General features: G+C 38.2%; 1 protein-coding gene across 3 annotated transcripts in view; it reads right to left on the bottom strand.

The window, feature by feature from the left end:
• Pgant9 (polypeptide N-acetylgalactosaminyltransferase 9) overlaps nucleotides 1-5,609 on the bottom strand; it is a 328,116-nt gene extending 322,507 nt beyond the window's left edge. For 2 of the 3 annotated variants that reach the window (XM_076532837.1, XM_076532841.1), the window contains exon 1: nucleotides 5,179-5,609. The gene's annotated coding sequence lies outside the window, so the exon portion shown is untranslated. The remainder of the gene's footprint in view (nucleotides 1-5,178) is intronic. The other variant, XM_076532840.1, reaches the window with a different exon arrangement.
• Between the last annotated feature and the right edge of the window lie 6,787 nt (nucleotides 5,610-12,396).

Below are 12,396 nucleotides of genomic sequence, written 5' to 3'. Positions count from 1 at the left end.
GTAGATGTGTCTATGTAAGTGTCACATGCACGTACTCATGCGTACGCTATCAATTTTACGTGCGTGTAAGCGACATACGGATCTGCAGTCTACATATGTATGAGATCTTGAAAATTTGTTCAATCTTTTAATTCTATGTTAGAGATTTGTAAGACCTTCAATTCCTAAGTTTCAAATATTAGACGTACAAATTTTCAGATTCTAAGTTTATAAACTTCAGAGCCTGTGCGGGCTGATGACCACGGCAGTCGACGCCCTCAATAATAAACAATAACAAGTTCAAAGCCTGTTTCGACACGCTTACACTTCCTCAAGTTTCTATAGCACATAGTCTTATAATCTCCGAATTTTAAAGCTTCACAATTTCAAAATTTCCAAAATTTTGAAGTCACGATGTCCATAAAACCCTCAATCTTGAAATCCCAAAATCTCCAAATATCAAAATCCCTAAATTATCTTGATCTTAAAATTCTAAAGTCTCCCAATTCCAAAATCCCCAAATTCTTAAATCTAGAAATCCTGAAGTTCATTAACAACAAAATCCCCATATTCCGAAGTTTCCAAATCTCAAAGTCCCCATACACCAAAGATCCCAATACCAAAATTCCCAAATCCCTAAATCTTGAAATCCCAAAGTCCACAAACACCAAAATCCCCATATTCCAAAGTCCCCAAATCCCTAAATCTTAAAATTCCAAAGTCCCCAAATCCCTAAATCTTGAAATCTCACAATCATCAAACCCAAAATTTTAAAATTTCTAAATTCTCTAAATCCTCAAGTCCCCAAATTCCAAAGCTCCCAAATCTCAAAGTCCCCAAATTCCTAAATCTTGAAATTCCAAAGTCCCCAAATCCCTAAATCTTGAAATCTCACAATCATCAAACCCAAAATTTAAAAATTTCCAAAGTCTCTAAATCCTCAAGTCCCCAAATTCCAAAGCTTCCAAATCTCAAAGTTCCCAAATCCCTAAATCTTGAAATTCCAAAGTTCTCAAATCCCTAAATCTTGAAATTCCAAAGTCCCTAAATCCCCGAATCTCAAAATTCCCAAATTCCCTAAATCCCTAAATTCCAAAGCCTCCAAATCCCCAAATCTTCAAATTCCCATCCTGTCAAACCCTCCGATCCACCCTGAAAATCCATAAAAACTACAAACTTTCTCTCGACAGTAAAAATCGCTTCATTCATAATTTCCCATCGAATCAGAATCCACCGACAGACACCGGAAAACGCGTTCGCAGTAGCTCGGGGCCAACCAGTTATCGCTTGATTGGCGTTTAATCGGCGAATTAAAGCAACTTGAAACGTTGCACGATAACACAGTCGTTATCCAAAATTTCTATCGTACTGGCCGAATGTATCATTAGCCGAATGATCCTTCTTCCAGCGCGGTGTTACCTGTATTTTTTGAAACGCAAACACCGTGCCGATTTGATTATAGCAGAGAGAGCGCAACGGCATAGAGTAATCGAGCAGTGAGCTTAGTACAATTCAACACGATTTTAACTGCGTGACCAACGTGCATGAAAACGTTTTGTTCGCGATACCGGGGCTATCATCCGAATTCCTATCAACTGAACGCCACACTGTGTACTGTTATCTAAACACTGTGTTATTCCCGTTTCTTTTTATAACACAGGGTTCGCTGCTTTTTCACATACGCTACTATTTATATCGTCGCGTTTGATGGGGTACGACAGGGCGGTCGATAGCGATCGAGGGACCCGGGAAGAATTAGCGAAAGATAGACGTGTTGGGTTAGGTTAGGTTCTCTGTGATGTAAGACTCGAATATTTGAAAATTATTAAATTAATGAGCTAGCACATTTTTTTTGTATACTGTAGGAAACTGTTTTGATCATTTGGTTAAGTTTGAGAAACTCTTGACTAAAACTTTGGGAGACTTAGACACTTAGGTGTATTTTAAGATCATTCATTGCATGAGATATTTAATTCTATTATTAATAGAAACTGAGTCGATTTACATTTGTCGTAGATTCATCAAAAAAGGTTTTATTAAAATAAACAATCTAACCTGTCCATCACTCTGTCCATTCAAAATATCGAATATAAATTTTTTTATTTTAAAAAAATGTGTCTCATAACTCTGTAAAATTATTTCCCTCAACATCGGTCGTGATTGTACCAAATTAAAGTGAGACATTTCACAGGTCTTTTCCGCCTGTGAAATTGTCACATAACGAAGGTAGCAAATGTCCCAACACATCTATCTTTCAGCTCCCGCCAACAAAGGCGAACAAAGCCCATGGAAATACGAGAAAGAAACAAGTGTGGAAACACACGGAGTCCGGCAGACACGGTCTAATAGACTCTCCGATCACGTCCGCGACTTGACGCGAAATGAATTCAAATCGTCAAGCAAATAACACGGTCGAACGGCGTGTAGCAACGTTATATCAACAGAAGAGAGTAAAGAGCCGATGGTCGAGCAGCAGACGGGTCATAAAGCGAACGGAATATCATTTCCCGACGATTACCCGGCTGCTTTTAATCGCCTTTATCGAAGCCGTATTAGCAAGTCTGAAATCTCGCGGGACGAGTGCGAATTTCGCGGCGCGACGCGTTTAAAATGCTAAAACGGAACCATGGCGCGAATATCGACGGGGACCTACGGTGACTCCGGCTACGGCTGCACGGTAGCTCGTTACAGGATACCCGTGTAATCACCGGGCTCTTCGCTTACATTCGAACGATCCACCGTTTGTCACCGGATACCAGAAACGTTCGTTCGATCCATTCGAATTTCCAGCTGTTATCGGGACGGCCATCGAGCGACCAGAGATGAAAGCAAAGATTGCGTATCGATTTTTACCCGGAAGCTGCAGCCTGCGCATTGAAAATCGAAAATGGACACAACTAGAATATGTTGACTAGTCTGTCAATGCTGTGTCATTTACAATCTGAGAATTTAGAGATTTGGAGGTCCAAACATTTGGGGACCTTTGAATTAAAATTTATAAACTTTGGAATTTAGCAATTGAAAAATTTACGTAGGGGTTTGGAGACCAATCTTGAGACTCTGGGGACCTTGGTAGTCTAAGAGTTTGATAACCTACAACCTTTGGAATTTGAGGATTTAGAACTTTGGAAATCTAAGGATCCTAGAAGCCTAATGATCCAAAGGTGGCCCTATAATAAAATTTGTTAAAAGTGTTCACCATATGAGTACAAATTAGCTCAAATATAAATCCATAGGCAACTCAAGTGTGAATATGACAAATGATACATAACCATCAATATATTAAGACTGAAATTCTTGCACACGGTACAAATCATCCACAACTGTTCTTCGTCAACCACAAGTGGTCCACTGAGAACCACTGCACAACATATAGCAAGTCCACAAAAATTGTAGTAAGCGCATACAAAAAACGAGTGACCAGTTGCTAATATTCTGCAGCGGTGTTTGTACATCCCCCACGAATCGAGTCCCATTCAAAAAGCTGAGATCAAAGTCGCGACATCTTCTTGCAAGTGCACCTGTTTATGTAGGTCGCGCGTAGCGTGCCTCGTCGTTCAAGTGGTAACTGGGTTATTCGCCAGACACATGGGTGATTCGTTGAAGTTGATCAAGCAGGCAGAGCTTTTAATCAAACGAAACGGCAGAACGTGGTCACGAGTGAACTCGCGATGCGACGAGGAAAAGCTACGGTTCATCAGCTACGAGGAAACTTGGTCTCGATCAGCTAGACCATAACCTTGCCGAAGAGATTGTGTACGTGTAATGTTCTGCGTGTCTAACGATATTGCACGCCACGGCTATCTTACTCTGTTCTCGTGTGCATGTAACCACACACGCGACTGATACACGCGAGACACAAACAAATCGCTGCACGATGATAACCGCGGTCACATTGTCCATGGACCCAGCAGATAAGCGTTCACCGGGAAATTACGATGTATTTGCACGAAAACTGACCACGTGGAAAATGCTCTAAAGAACTGATGACTGAACAATTTTGCTGCTGTTGGCACTTTTGCTTGGGGTAGGTAGGGCTCGGTGTAGGCAAGTAATGGAGAGGATACTTGAGAAGTTAGAATTTTATGAATACTCCAATTTGCAAATTTTTGATTTGGAAAATTTGAAGGTTTAAAGAATTTGAGAAAATTAGGGAAACAAAGTTTAGGGATTTGGGGGTGTAGAAATTAGGGATTAGCCAATTTGGACATTTATGTATTTGAAAATTAGAAAATTTGTAAATTTTGTAAATTTGGGAATCCATAAATAAATGTATAAATTTCTAATATAAGAATAAGTGTAGTTAATTTCTAAATTTCAAGTTGTATTATACCACTGCATGATACTAACATTCAAAATAATATATCTATTATTCAGGATATCTAGCACTAGTATATCACCTACTCCAGTACATTTCATTTACATAAAATAGAAATTTATTCGAATATAAACTGGAATGATAAAAGTATCTAAACAGTAAGTTGTAAGCTACGGGCACGAGTGCGACTCGTGTTGCTCCAAAACGTATACCACGAGTATGACCCGGTGTCATAAAGTAAAGGATTAACCTATGCAACCACTTCAAAAATTCTCCAAATGAATCTCAGTGGAAATAAAAAGTGAAATAACACAGAAATTCTAATGAGTACATGCAAGTGCGTGATACAAATCGCACCCTCATGACGAATGTGACACAATTCAAATATAATTTTCGAGATATCAAATCTTGAAAAAGTACTTATCGGTTAATTATGGAGACCTTATTTGTTTATCTTCATTTGACCGATAAGCAATTAGTGTGTTCTTCCTGATACGACCTCGTATTTTATCACACATATGAATGACAAATTTCATAAAATTGTAGAATATTTTCATTGTTAATTAATATTTGTTACACCCTCTGAAATTGTAACAAATGTATGTTCTATCATTTTTTAAACAGAGTAATAGATGTTACTTTTTAGAGTAATGTTATTACTTTATTGGTATTATTCATGAAAGTTTAATAAGCTGTTAAGTGTTTGCTGTTAAAATTTAAAAAATCATGCAAGAATTAATTTAGTCGTATGTAAACATGTACGGATAAAGAGAGGGTGCTTTTCGGAGCAGTGTCACATCCGCCAAGGGTGCAAATAAAGTAATGGTATAGAATAGTAAGAATAATTCATTAACGACGGTAAAAAGCAGAAATCGACTTACCTAAGAAGTAATCGGCCAAGGGGAACGTCCTCGCTGCAATCTCGACGGCAACGCTTCCGCCGTGGCATCCAACACACTCTGCACACTGGACACACGCGAGCGGAAACGTCGTTGGCGAACGAGCACGACACGAACGAACGCACAACAGGGTGAGCTTTGGTGCTCGTTAGCACGACACACGGGAAACGGCACGGTAACGCGAGCGAACCGGCTGAACGTATGTGCATACATACGAGAGCTCGTTGACAGATGACAAGTTCACGTAGCGAGAAACGACCCCTCGCGATACTTTCGATACTCGCACGCCGACAGACCGGCTTCGACTGTCGAGCGACGCCTGATTCGGTCAGCTAGCCGCTACTGTCAACGACACGCGGACTCCGCACCCTCTTCGTCCCTCCTCACGGCTCATCCATCGGACCGCGACTACTCTATCTCTCCCCTTTCGACCGACGTATCCCCACCGTCCCGCTACCGACCGCCCGACAACGCACGAACCCTCGCGAACGCCGCCGAACACCGCAACGCGCATGCGCCCGACGGTGATCGCGCGCCAAATGAATTCGCACCGCGAATTTCATTTCGAACGCCTTGTAACCCTTTCGTGACGGAATGAAATTTTTTCGTTTAGAAACATGCAGTTGATCTACAAGTCATCGCCTATTTAACAGGCAGACTTGAAAATAATGCGGATTATTTTCTTGCTAAGCATAACTCGACGCTGATCGTTTTTATTACGTTCCTTTTGTGACACGCGCTTTGCAGTTCCGAAGGCAATTTGAGCTCATTTCTTGCTTGCGATAACAGAGGCTGTTATTATTGTTTCGAGGATTTGAACGAGGTTTAATTACGATCTGAATAGCGATTAAAGTATACTAAAGTGTTATTTTACTTAGGTTTTATATTTTGAACTGAAATTTTGTTGAAACTTGATGCTTTATAATTTTGTGTTGTAAAGCTTTGCATGATTTCATCGTGAACATTCAAGAAGAAAATATTATTCTGTATGTCATTAAAAATATTTGAAAGAAAAATTAATTAAAATTTGTAACACATCGTTGCTAATTACTGGGACACAACGGCAATCTCTTCATTTATTTTGCTGATGTCAAAAAATCTGTGCTCCAATTTAATTTGTTGTCAGTTTGGACATTTTCCACAATTAGCCAGTTAGCGTTAATGTCACCTGTACCAAAATAATTTAAATCCCCTTCTATTCTCACATAAATCGTCTGTGCAGGCAACGTTTGGAAATTCTAACATTTAAAAATGAAAAGATTTAGAAATTTAGAGAATGTGGAATTTTAAAAATTTGAGAAATTTGGTAATGCAAATTATGGCCTCAAATAATCTTTTACGCTCTATTTGAGGGTGGATGAAGCTTGAAACTTTAAGCAAATGATTGAACCGTAATCCCGTCGTTGACAAATTCGCCCTAGTGCCAGCATAGATGTGTGCGTTAATACAAAACAAGCAGGATTATACAATACCTGACCTTGTTTCTTCCAGTGGCAGAATCTCTCGCCTCGACCGCTATTAATCTTCCGGATAAACCAATTACCGGCGTGAAAACCGGTTGAACCGTAATCCGCTTAAATATTTACACGTTCATACGTTTCGCAGTCTGTGTCGCGAAATTTTACAAATATTCAGTGGCTGTCGTTTCTGGATTAACGCGTGGTTCGGATGCAATTACCGGTGGATTTAAATTTGCAATTTTCCGATAGGTACACGGTTTTTCAAGGAAGAGCAGGCGTTTCGCCGGAGTGTCCCGGGGCGGTTAACCAGTCGTGTAACCGTGACGAAAGAAATCGAGCCATTACGAGCGAGCCGTTCCGCAGATTTAAATTCTAATTCGGGGTCGGTAATGGTAGGACTCGGTTAAGTTCGCTAGGCGAGACGAGGCGAACTAATGCCTCCGCCAGCGAAGCCCCCGAAGGAATTTGTAAATTCGACGCTGGAAGTTTTAATCGTCCATCAGGGAAGAAACGAGGAGCACGAACTTTTCGCATAATAATTCTTTTCCTCTTGCCTTTCCCGCGATTAGTCCGCTGCCGTCCCTGCGCTACTCGGTCAGGGAAAATGAGCAGGAACGATTTGCGTGCCCCAATGAATATCCCTTCTAACTTCCAACTCCCATACCCCTAACCAGAAGAGTAATCTTCCCAGATACATTTCACTTTTTCAATTATTTGTTTCCGTTCCTATCGCCCGCTTCGACGTCAACTTTACGAAGCTTGGATTTCACTTCTATCCGGATGTTAAACCGATTTAACGTACAGTCACGAACAAATCTGAAGAATAAGCTGCATGGAGATTCTGTGATTTGTAGGTTCTTGAGAGATTTGAAAATTTGCTTGAGAAGTTGGATCTTTGAGAAGTTGGCAATTTGGAGATCTTCAGATTTAAGGTTTGAGGACTTTGGAATATGGAAACTTAGAAATTTCACGATGTAGGAATTTGGGAACGTAGTTTGTGAATTTGAAGATTGGGGGACATCGATATTTCTGGTTTTAGGAATTTGGAAACATAGATATTTATGGATCTAGAAACTGAGGAATATATATGATGGAATTCGTTGCATTTGGAGATCTAGAAATTTGGGGGTTTAGGAACTTGAGGACATAGATGTGGGTTTCTTAGGATTTGAGGACCTAGGTATTGGGGATCTAGGTCTTAGGAACCTAGGTAGTGAGAACATAGATATTTGGAGCTCTTGATTTGGGAATTTAGAGACAGAAGAATCTACTGATTTGTAGATGTAGAAATTTGTGAATCCAAGGACTTGAAAACCTACGTGTCATAAATATTTGGTCCTCGGAATTTTGGTATCTAGAGATCTGCGAACTTATGAACTCCTGATCTACATGAGAAAATTTGGGAATTTACAAACTTGTAAAAACTTGGAATTTAAGATTCACATACAAATTTGAAAGTTGTAAAATTTGAAAACCTGAAAATGTAGAAATGTGAAGATTTGGAAAGAAATTCATTGAAAGCTATCTTGTATCTACCACCCCAGAAAAATATTAAAATGTAGAATCTCCGTTGCAATTTTTGTAGGAACAAGGTAGTTCATAGTCGTAAGAATTGAATTATTAACACGACGTAATTAATAATTCATAGTAAGGGCTTTGTAAGTAGGTTCTTCTGGAGAGCAGTAGAAGGTTTTGCAGTGTAATCCCAAGGGCTCGAAACAAGGATGGAAGTTCTAGAAGCGTGGATATATCCCTAAGAGATATGGGGGAGATTTTAATTCTAAAATATGGTCATGAAAGTACCATTATATTGCGTTACCAACCCACAAGTTCGCGTTTTTACATTTTCTTCTTCTATGAAGTACGATAAAAAGGTAGATACTGAATATCTTATAAAGGATTCCTTTCGTTTCTGCAATTTCCATTTATGTTTCAAGAATTGTTAAAACATTGATAACATCAACCACTATCAACATGATGAACTTGTATTAAAATTAAACAACTTTTTAGACGTACGATAAAACCTGTACATTAGAAATGTAAACATCAAAAATACGTATCGATTTTCTATTTATTTTCTTCTATGAAGAAGCGACAAACTAATAGTAAATATTTTTCTGGCGCGCTCTCATTTATTTGCAAATGTATGTTTGCGTTGGAAACGTATTTTTTCATTCGGGATAAAAACATGGGTATTTAGTTAAACATTTTTAAACGAATTTTACATGTTTGAAACTGTGGAGATCTTTTGTTATTTCATCTACTCATTGTAATATATATTGCACATTTTTACACGTTTGATGTATGTACGTATTTCATCAAGAATATAGATGTACGTTTGTAATTAATTCAGTTAAACAAAGTCGACATTGTTTAAATAGAAAAGGTTTAATGCAATGTAAATCACACGTACAAATAATGTGAAATTACTATACAATTTATTTATACAATGTCTGGATAATAATTCAAAAATAAATTTGTTTTGGTGTAATAAGAATATATAAAAATTTATATTGAGAATTTATCTACACTATGACAGGATAATAATTAAAAAATAAATTTGTTTTGTTATAATAAGAATATATAAAAATTTATATTGAGAATTTGTCTGCACTATGACAGGATAATAATTAAAGAATAAATTTGTTTTGTTATAATAAAATTATATAAGAATTTATAATAAGAGTTTATCTATAGTATGTCAGGATAATAATTAAAGAATAAATTTGTTTTGTTATAATAAGAATATACAAGAATTTATCTGTACAATGTCTAGATAATAATTAAAAAATAAATTTATTTTTTTATACTAAAAATAATCGTAATATTTAATGAGACATTTCGTATCATATCATTCTTGTTGGTACTCCATTTTGCTTACATTAACATATTAATGTCGTACACAACATATCTGTAGCTAAACTTAATGTAAGCACCTAACTCCCATGTAACCCCGCAACACGTGGGTATGAACTCGAATTTATGTATTAACTATTAACCTAAAAAGCTAGTACGTTCCCAGACTAAACGACCCATTAGAAGTCCCATGGAAGCAGGAACCTAACCAAGAACTATCACGAACAAGCAAGTATGCAACAATGGTATCGATTGCCCACCAAAGAGAAGTATATTTTCAAGGGTACCTGTAATATATCTGTACATCTGTACTCGTTTCCAGATACCGTAAACTCACCTGGGAAATCAGACGCTTCACGTTGGCCACTTGATAAATGTTAGACGGAAAAGGCTGCAGATAATTGTACCGCATCGACTGGTAAGAAAATTCTTTTCTGTGAAACCGCGAGGAAACGTTACAGAATACTAACATCCTGGTTATTCTCATCCTCTGCGTTTATACTCGCTTTGCACGTACAAATTTCTCCGTAAATAAATTATTTATGATCACTTGTCGAACATTTCAAGATTTCAAGATCAAAATTAAGGTTGAGAAGGTTGAGAAAATTTTATTTCAATGGGGAATTAGTACTCAGAAATTGAAGCTTTAAATTGAAGCAAACAAAAGGAGGTTTAAATTGAAACAAGGAAAAGGAGTCTTTTTATAGAATTGTGTTAATTAAATTTTTTAAAATAGAAGTGAGCTCTAGATCGTGCACTACGCGTCAGTGGTAGCTATTCCACATTTTAAAAATTTGCAATGTCTATATTTCTAAATTTCTACATATGAAAATTTGAAAGTTGGAAAATTTAGAAGTGCTTCCTCAGTTGGAATATTTGCAAACTTCTAACTTGTCAAATTACCTTTACTTAAACTACTAAATTTCTAGGCAAACTTCTCCATCAGAAAATGACCAACTTCGACAAACTTAACAAAAATGATCAAGCTCTTAAATTACCAATTTTCTAAATTCACCAACTTACAACCCAGTGCACATCAACAAACCTCCTCAAAAATAAAGAAACCTCATAAAACCCACAACTCTCAAAATTTCCCAAAAGAGAAATTACCAAAAATCAGCCTACAAACTAAAACACAAACGAATCATTATCAGGAGAAACTATCCAAGACAACTGTAACCATAAATGTACTAACCGTGAATGTAACAGCGTAATTAGCTGCGCCATTGTTCGGAACAAAGTACAAAAGAAAGATCACAGTAAGATCGGGAATTCATGAAATCGAGCGTACACCGTACGGAACCAGCGGTGAAAATTTTACAAGATCGGTACGATTGCAAGTTACCATGCAAGGCTACGTTGAGGCTAGCAAGGTTGCTTCAGGGTCCAGTTTTTACGAGTAGGATATATCTCGACGACTTGTATCTCGTCTTCGAGAAGTATTTGACTCTCGAGGTCGTGAGTTCAGTGGCCGGTTGCAGGCTTCTCTTGCACAGAACTACGTATTTCTCTCGAGATCGAACAGTGCAGTTTTTTTGCACGAGCAACTCGGCTACGAGTCACGGTATAATGCTTGTACGGGTATTGCATACAGCGTGTAATGCAACTATGCCTTCTTCGAGTTGTACTCGGTTCTATAACATTGTCCCGTTGCCTTTTAATCGCGAAAATGTACCACGGTGTGGGTCAATTTAACACGCGACCAAACTGTTATCGGGTTAGTTGAATCTCGATCGTGTTCTTAAGGTACCGTTATCTGGAGTGGTTACTGATTTTTTAGGGGCTTCCGATTGTTATTGGCGTAACTAGGAAATACGATTTGCAATATTTCAAGGTGCGTGGGTGTTTGGTGTGGTAAATCTTTATATTTACAAGTCACTATTATTGTAGATTTTTAACACGAGTTTCTATATTAAATCTATGTGTTTGTATATTTTCAAATTTGTATATCCTATCGAATCTATACAATCCGTATACTTTCAAATTGCTATAACTTATCGAATTTATATAGTGCAGAAACTCTATATCGCCGGATTTCTACATACTCAAATCCGTATATCGTTGAATTTCTATAACTTCAAATCCATACATGTCCACATCTCTACATCCCCAAAATTGTATATATTCAAGTCGCTATATCCCCAAATCCCTACGTCCCTAAATCCCTATTTCCCCAAATTCTCACGTCCCCAAATCCGCACGTCCCCAAATCCCCACGTCCCCAAATCCCCACGTCCCCAAATCCCCACGTCCCCAAATCCCTACGCCCCCAAATTCCTTTTTTCCCCAAATTCCCACATCCCCAAATCCCTACGTCCCCAAACACCTACATCCCCAAATCCCTACGTCCCCAAATCCCTACATCCCCAAATCCCTACATCCCCAAATCCCTACGCCCTCAAACCCCCACGTCCCCAAATCCCTACGTCCCCAAATCCCTAAATCCCCAAATCCTTATACTCCCAAATCCTCATTCCCCCAAATTCCAACCTCGCAAGTCTCTCACCCCTCCACCCAAAGATTAAAAAATCCAACAATTCATAAATCTAATAAAATTACTAAACCAAGAATAGAAATCGTTTCGTTAAATGAGATCGTGTTAAATTAACCAAATACAAGAAGATCGTTTGCATTCACCCAAGAACAAAACGCAATTTCCGTAAGATCGAAAAGACATTTCCTCCGGAACTTTCAAATACAACAAGAACAAACTGGATTCATTTACGATTTTCAAGAAATCGACCAGAAAGATGGTAAGCACTTTACACAGATCGGAGGAACAGTACACGTCTACAATTAACGCTGTTTATTATTCAAGGATCGTGTTGACCTATCGAAATTCGTTCCTCGCGACTTCCCGCCAAATAGACACCGCTTAAAATGC

The sequence above is a fragment of the Megachile rotundata genome, chromosome 6 (assembly GCF_050947335.1).
Source record: "Megachile rotundata isolate GNS110a chromosome 6, iyMegRotu1, whole genome shotgun sequence".
Taxonomy (NCBI): Eukaryota; Metazoa; Arthropoda; class Insecta; order Hymenoptera; family Megachilidae; genus Megachile; species Megachile rotundata.
This window is presented reverse-complemented; position numbering and strand designations above follow the sequence as displayed.